Source organism: Pinus tabuliformis, chromosome J (genome assembly GCF_031772625.1).
Source record: "Pinus tabuliformis cultivar Carrire ecotype Pingquan chromosome J, CPIR1, whole genome shotgun sequence".
NCBI classification, from domain to species: domain Eukaryota; kingdom Viridiplantae; phylum Streptophyta; class Pinopsida; order Pinales; family Pinaceae; genus Pinus; species Pinus tabuliformis.
In genome coordinates, this window is record NC_142295.1 from 1,097,450,139 (window position 1) to 1,097,458,947 (window position 8,809).

Here is an 8,809-nt window from a genome sequence, read left to right on the forward strand (position 1 = left end):
AGCTAACTGAGTACCAAGACAAGAAAATAATTCTGTCCAAAAATTTCTCGTGAAAATGGGATCTCTGTCACTTACAATAATCTTTGGGTTTCCATGTAGCTTTTGAATTGTTTCCATAAATGCAATAGAAACTGTACTGGCTTTAAATGGATGTGATAATGCACAAAAGTGTGCATACTTGGTAAGTCTGTCAACTACCACCATGATGACACTCTTTCCCTCAGACTTGGGTAAACCTGTGATAAAATCCATTGAAACCTCCTCCCAACGTTGGCTTGGAATGGATAAAGGTTGTAATAGACCTGGTGTCTTAATTGTTTCAACTTTATTTTGTTGGCAAACCAAACATTCCGCCACAAACTTTTGAATATCCGATTTAAGGCCATCCCAAAAAAATTCCTTCTTAACCCCGTGGTAAGTTTTTAAAAATCCTGAGTGCCCTCCTAAGGGAGAAGTGTGCAATTCCATAAGAATCTTTTGTTTTCGCTGGGAATTCTTGCAGAGGTATAAGCAATCTTTGTACCATAACGAATCATTTTGCCAGCTAAATGTATCAGATGTACTGGAATCTTGTTGTAACTTTCGAATAAGTGCCCACACTTCTTCGTCATTATTCCATTCCTCCCTTGCTTCGTTTATCCAATCTGGTTGGATAATAGAAATGGCGCACAATAATGCTTCCACATCCTCATCCTTTCTTGAGAGTGCATCTGCCACCATATTTTGCTTCCCTTTTTTGTAGATGATTTCAAAGTCATAACCCAACATCTTTGTGGCCCACTTTTGTTTCTCTTCAGAGGATAATCTTTGTTCTAAAAAGTATTTAAGGCTATCATGATCTGTTTTTACCTTGAAGTGTCTTCCCATTAGGTAGGGTCGCCATTCCTTAAGTGCATGGAGTATTGCCAACATTTCCTTCTCATAAATAGCTTTGCTTAAAAACTTTCCCTTGATTGGACGACTTTCAAAAGCAATGGATCTTTCATCTTGCATTAGAACAGCACCAATTCCATTTCTTGAAGCATCACATTCCACAATAAAGGTTTTTGTGAAGTCCGGTGTAGCAAAGACCGGTGCTTGGCACATTGCCTCTTTAAGATGTTCAAAGGCCTTTGTTGCTTCCGGAGTCCATGAAAATGCATCTTTCTTCAATAATGTTGTTAGAGGTGCTGCTATTCTCCCATAATTCTTAACAAACTTGCGATAATACCCTGTCAACCTGAGAAATCCTCCCAGATGCTTTATGGATGTGGGGATTTTCCATTCCTTAATGGCTTTAATTTTGCTAGGGTCTACCTTAAATCCTTCATGAGATACAATATGACCCAGATATTCCACCTCCTGGACTCCAAAGAAACATTTGGATCTTTTTGCATATAATTGTTTCTCCTCCAATAGTTGTAGCACCCTGTCAACATGTTCAACATGATCCTTCCAAGACTTGCTGTAGATTAGTATATCATCAAAAAATACTAACACAAATTTTCTAAGGAATGGTTTGAAAATTGAATTCATCAAACCTTGAAATGTTGAAGGTGCATTGGTAAGGCCAAAAGGCATGACCAAAAATTCATAATGACCCTCATGAGTTCTAAATGCTGTTTTCAGAATGTCTTCAGTCTTCATTCTGATTTGATGATATCCTGAACGAAGATCCAACTTGGTGAAGTAAATTGATCCATGCAATTCATCCAGTAATTCATCAATGATGGGAATGGGGAACTTATCTTTAATAGTGAGCTTGTTGAGCTCCCTATAATCCGGACACATGCGCCATGATCCATCCTTCTTGTGCACCAATACTACTGGAGTAGAGAAAGAACTTTGACTCGGTTGAATTATACCAGCCTCTAGCATTTCTGCAACCATACATTCAATTTCACTCTTTTGGACATAGGGATATCTGTACGGCCTGATGTTTGGAGGAACACTTCCTGGAATCAGATGAATAGCATGATCATGATCACGCATAGGTGGGAGACCTTTGGGAGTCTCAAATACCTAGGAATGATTATCCAGGACTTTTTGGAGATTTGGAGAAATAGATGATTCCGATGTGGAAACATCTAGCAAACATAATTATGCAATTACACCTCTTTGCTCCTTTTTTAGAAGCTTTGTCATACCATTAGAGATGATTATCTTTCCTGGTTTCCCTACAATACCCCTTAATTCAACTTCCTTTACTTCGTAGAAAATTTGGTGAAAAGTTCTTGAAAATTAAAAGCTATTGTACCCAAGGATTGTAGCCATTGGACTCCTAGTACAACATTAGCACCTCCCATTGGAATGGAAAGCATTGGGATAGTCAATACGTATTCTCCCATGGATAGCTTGATATTATGGCACTTTCCAGAGCAATTTATTGTTCCTCCATTTGCAATCATCACTTAACACTCTGGTGTTGGATATAGGAAGCAATTCAATTCTTTTGCTACCTTACAATGAATAAAATTGTGGGTGCTTCCTGAATCAATCAACACTATTACCTTTTTCTTCTTGATTTGTCCTTCTATCTTGATGGTTTGAGGAGTGGTAATTCCCGCCAATGCATTACAAGATATGGTCGGATTTATTTGTTCTTCATCTAGGCTTTGTTCCTCGAGTATATCCTCTTCTTTTGACCTTTCTTGCTCCTTTTCTTCTTCCTCTTCACAATCTATGTAGAATAATTTCTTCTCAGCACACTTATGACCTTTAGTGTATTTGCTATCACAACTGTAACAAAGCCCTTTTGCTCCTTTTTCTTCCAATTTTTGTGGTGTCAACCTTATAGGTTGTGGAAGACTAGGGGCAACAACACTTCTGTGTTTATAGTTGTGAGTCGTATGCTTCCCGGTTGCCACAATTTTGCTTTCCATTTTTCTTGCTAACCTGAATGCCTTCTCTAATGAATCAGGTTCCCAAAGGCTAACATCATGTTGGATATTATCCTTTAAAGACCCTATGAACACATCAATCCTATGCTCCTCTGGAATATCTTTTACCCTTATGTTCAATTTTTGGAATTCCTCAATGTGCTCCATTATTGAACCCTTTTGTTTGAGACTTATCAATTGGCTAAAAAAAGTGTTGCTTTTTGTATCCTCATAATGTGCTATCAATTCTTCCGTAAAAATTGCCCAAGTGATAAATTTTTTACGAGAGAAAAGCCATTGATACCATACAAACTGATTTGGTTCCAAATATAAAGTTTCCATACGTACTTTTTGTGTGTTTTGCACATTATTGAGATCGAAGAATTGCTCCATCTATAATATCCATGTGGCGGGATCCTTGCCATCAAACTTCCTCATATCGATTTTTGGAATATGGTGGGTCTTCAATCCAAAATTAGAGTCTATGGAATCATGATTAACATTTCTTTTGTTCACATCATGAGTTTCATTTACAACCTTTTCACCATTAGTAAGTATTTCTTGTAGAAAATTTGTCAAATCTGTCTTCAAATCTGCCATGTTTGTCTTCAAATCTGCCATGTCTCTCTTCATATATGTCTTCGAATCATCCATCTTAGCTTCCATGCCCTTTATCTTAGATTCCATGCCATTTATCTTAGATTCCACGCCATTTATCTTAGCTTCTATTAGCTTTTGTGAGCGTGACATTTGTTGCACTTGTTCTTGTAATTTTGATATATCATGTAGCATTTCTTCCTCTTCTTCACGAGTCATGCTAGAGATTTCAGGTTCTTTACTAGGTGTTTTCATTTTCTTTCCTCAGGGTATCAGTTACCAATAATAATTCTTTACTATGCCCTTTGAATTCCTTCAAACCAAGCTTACGCAAAAATTTAAAAAAAAAACTACACACCTTTTTTCACTTTGTAGAAGCCTGATATTGAATCTTATGTATTTCTGTAAATTTAGATCCTCCAGTTCTGAAATTGCGACCTATATTAGCCTTCTGTGTCCTCTTTCCAATTCCACAAGTCTGACCCAAATTGGATTCTCCAAGGAAGAGTTATGCGAAATCTCCCACACTGACTTGATTATAGACTAGTTCAGTAGAGCGAACTTGTACAACGTGCCACGAGTCACTGTTTCGACCTTTGGATCTGAAAAATGCATAAAAGAAACTAAAGTCCGTTATCTTTTTGTAACTTCTTACGAAATTTCAATTCGATCCCTAGGGAGAAAGTTATGACGATTTTCCCCAGGTCACCTGTTTGGAATGTAATTCAGGAGTTTGCAAAAAGACCAACTTCCTTAGATCATATCTCCGCAAATATAGCGCAAAAAGCTCTGAAATTCGGACTCGAAGTTCAGCATGATTTCTTCTGAAATGGTTTTTTTTTGCAACTTCTGAAACATCACAGAAAAAAAGTTATAGCGAAAATGCCACGATGACCTATTTGGAGCAGCGAAACCCTAAAATCCAAAGCTCTGATACCAAATGTTATGAAACCAGCTCAAGAAAAGATAGAAAAGATAGATCAACGCCTTAGAATTCAGCCTCTTCGAGGGGGCAACCTCCTTTACATTACATAAATGAACAATTCTTGGATGATTCAAATGACAAAACCTCCTTTCTATATATAGGAGTCTAAGGAGTCACAATATAATCCAGCCGACCTAACAATAATAATATAAAGCCACAAAAATAACAATAGAGGGATTCTATGGGGCACAGTAATAACAATATGGGGGAAATAGGGGCACAACAATATTAATAAGGGGTATAAATACAATAGTAATGGGGTAATCACTAGTATTATAGGGACCCAACAAAAATGCTCTAGAAGCCCTTGGTGGGTTAAGTTACTAGTCCTGGAAGCCCTAGTTGGAAAAACACTCTGGAATCCCAGTAAAATTTGAGGGTTGAATTATTAGTCCTGTAAGCCTTGGTTGGAAAAAGGCTCTGGAAGCCATAGAAGGCTTAGATAGAGACCAATCACATGATGGTTTTTTGATGTCCGAACGTGAGGTGGAATCATTGTTTTATGGGTTGAAGTGGATGGCTTATGGAAGCCCTGAATGGCTTTTGATTGATGTGTTCTATTAGATCCCACATTCATGCTTGGAATATGGCACGGGGGTGAATGGCTGAAGAGATATTTGGATCAACCATTTTACAGTCGGCTAGAACATGGAAGTCCTATCCTGGGTTTGGATTTTGCATCAATAATATGAGGTTATTTCTCCTTCTAATTCTATGAGTATTATACTAGTTATATGTGGTTTATATGGGGATGATTTCATTGGTATTTCTGTTGCTATTATGCTAGTTATATATATGTTTTATGATAGTAGCTGTGTATGGCTATCATCATGTTTTTACTGGTAAATGAATGAACAATGTATCTATGACCTAATGGATGAAATGACAGTTGATGTGTTGAGGCATCAATCTTTCTTAGTGATTCTCAAATAAGTATGAGACCCCTATGTTTAGATATGCTATTTACATCTGTAGATTACATATTTGTGATGTGTTTGACCAAATGATTGTCATGGCTGGTAGGGGTCCAATCGAGGTCTTATTCAAGTAATTACATTTGTACTGTCATTTCTTTGTTATTTTACTATTATGAAGATGTCATTCAATTCTGGGTAGTGACCTAGGATATGGGCCTAAAAAAGTGGCTCAAATCTTAGGGATGCTTGCGCAACATTGTGAAAAATAGCACCTGGATGCTGACTTACAAGCTTCTAAGAGTCTCTAGAGGTTCCTGGATGCTGGCATGCCCATAGAATGAGAGCATCTAGAGGTTTTGGATGATGGCATGCTCATAGCATGAGAGCGCCCAGAGGTTAAGTGGCCCAAAATCTCAGTGGGACATAGGGGCTGGTTGGCAGAAAAGTTAGATTAGTTCCTGAGGGTCCTAATGTTTGTCATGAATGTCTGTATGGTGTGTTTCTACCGATTCCACTTCCTTAATGTGACTTAGGAGGTCAAATCATATCATAGTGGCTTCTTGTCACATGTTTACCCCAAATGGATAGTTTCTTGGGTACATGTGGGAGGAGGGTGTTACAACAATTCTATCTTTATTCGTGCTTGCTCAATGCCATTTACATGTAGCGTATTTATTTCATTCTCTATGTTTTCTTTCAATCTTGATATGGTAACTTGTAAGATATATTCATATTTCGATTTTGGTAATAAAGTGGCCAACACATGTAATTCATCAAAAAATTCATCAACTAAACCTAATTGTTGTAAACAAGTTTGGATATTTTTTATTTATTTTTTGAATATGTTGAAATCCTTCAAAATATTTGGTTTGAATGATTCCAAATTCCTTTATTATTGTGTTTAGTTCCACCATAAAAACTAATCAAAAATCGGGCCTTCTAGGTGGAATGATGTGATATTTATTCTTTATTCTAGTTGCAATGATGTGATATTTAGAAATTGAGTTTATTTATCCATCTAATGGATTCTATATCATCCATCATGTTGAATTTGGGTACATAAATATTTAGTTTGTGTGGAAATCCATTAAAGGAATTCAATTAGATAAATTATTCAATTATGAAAAAGTGGCATGTGAATTTGGAATTCTTGACACCTTGCTCACTCCTTCCAAATATTTAATTATGGCCTAAATGTTATTAGTGTTGTTTCTCCAATATTTCAAGTCTTGTTCTTCTAATGAAAGTATCTAAGGAAATCCATACATGTCCTTGGATTTTAATAATAGTTGGTTGAATTCCTTAAAAAATTTAGCTTATCAAAACTAGATGAAAATATTGTATCTTTTCAAAAATCTTATCCACATAATCCTCTGTTCTTTTAATATCCAAATCCCTAAGATTGTTATAAATATTGTCAATGGGGTCATCTAAACCTTCATGCTCACTATTGAAATCCTTGGTAGGTGGTAGTGATGTAATTCTCGGATTACTAGTAGCCCTAGAGGATTTCTTGAAATTATCTGTTTTCTTTGTTGATATTGTGAATTAGGGAGTGCAAGAGTGTGGAATATTTGGTGAGTGGAGTGTGTGTTGGAGAATATAGGGATGAAGAAGGGTTGTATGAATAATATAGGAAAAAATTATCTCTCTCTCTCTCTCTCTCTCTCTCTCTCTCTCTCTCTCTCTATTTTCCTGAGAGAGAGAGAGAGTATTTTGTCAATAGTCTTCATACAAACCTTTTTCATCCCTACATTCTCGAACATGCATTCAAATCACCAAATATTCCATATATATACACTATGGAATTGCATGTCAATAATATATAGTTGGATGGAGGGTTTTGGGCAAGGGTTGGATTCATAGTCACGTGGAGTGGGGATGCAAACTAGATTTCAACACTTGCATACTAATTAGAGTGGAGATGCTAACTAGTTTTGTTAAGCCATATATAAGCCCCATGCTAACCCTAAAACCCATTATTAAGCCCTATATATTTAAGATTACATTTCTATTATTATATTTTTATGTAGACTAGAACCTTTCATGGTCACATATTATTATAATTGTACTCTTTGTCTCCTGTGTATATACTAAAGAGACCTAGTATTGGGATCATCAAATATTGTCTTGTACATTATATTCATTGTGACTTTTGAAATTATGAAATATTTAGGGATATTAGAAGTCATATAGAAGTACTTCAAGAAAAAATTTCAGAATTATACTTGAAGATTTAAATACATGGTGTGCTATACAAGTTTTCTTGCAGGAAGATGCCAAAAACTCAACAAGTTTTGGGAAAGTTAACATAAATTTTACTTGGCACATCAAATTCTGGTCAAACCTATGGAATTATAGAGAAGGTTTGTCATAATATTATAGAACAAAATTTCATATTTAGAAGTTGTTGGAAATAATACTGAGAGGGGGGGGGGGTGAATCAGTATTATCAGATAAATAATTTTTCATTTCCCAAACAGATTTATATACAGTACTTCTGTGAAGTGAACTAGTGTGTACATGCTACTATGATTAGTGAAACCAATGTATACCTAGAGAACTTGTGATATACTTACTTTATCATGTGTTGATCTATAACCAGAGCATCAGTAACTTATTAACAGTGCAATTAAAAAAGAATAAACCATCACACATAAGAAACACACATGAACACCAAGATTTAAGGTGGAAACCCAATGTGGGTGAAAACCACTTACTATTGTTGTCGTTATCTTCTTTTAATAATAAGAATGTTTAAAATCTTGTATTGGTGTAGACTCATACTAGTACATAGGCACCCACCTGCAGAAGGCTACAACCTTTTCTCATTTTCCAGCTTCTACTGGAAGGGAGCTACAATCCCCTAGCTCTTGTACTAGCCAACGTGTTTACTAGTATGTAGGTGCTAGCCTACAAAAGGCTATGACCTTCTCTCTTCCTCCAGGGACCACGTTTCATAAATTTTCAGATTGGATGCTCCTGGTACACAACAATACACATGAAGACCTTGTTTCATCAAATTTTCAGACTGGACCCATCAAAACTTTCAAACTGCTTCAACCAATAATCAATTAATCCAAACAGTTAGATCGCTGTCACCAGAACACTTTTTTGAACCCAGACACCTGCATTATCATTTAGAACTAGCTACAACCTCAAAAATCATGCATCGGAATATATACGCTACTTTACTGAACCCAACCTGTGTGTATACGTTACTTCCTTTAATCAAACCTATGTATACCTTCAAAACTGCTGAAACATAAAACTTCTAAATCAAGTCTGTGCCAATCAACAATACGTTGAACATCTATTGTCAATTTACAAAGCTTTACACAGGCAGTAGCAGAGATCATGCTTCTCACTTATACAATCAATCAATCAGATATCAAACTCCTTATGCATTCAGTTTTACATTCAGATCTAAGAAGACTTCATTGAAAGACAAC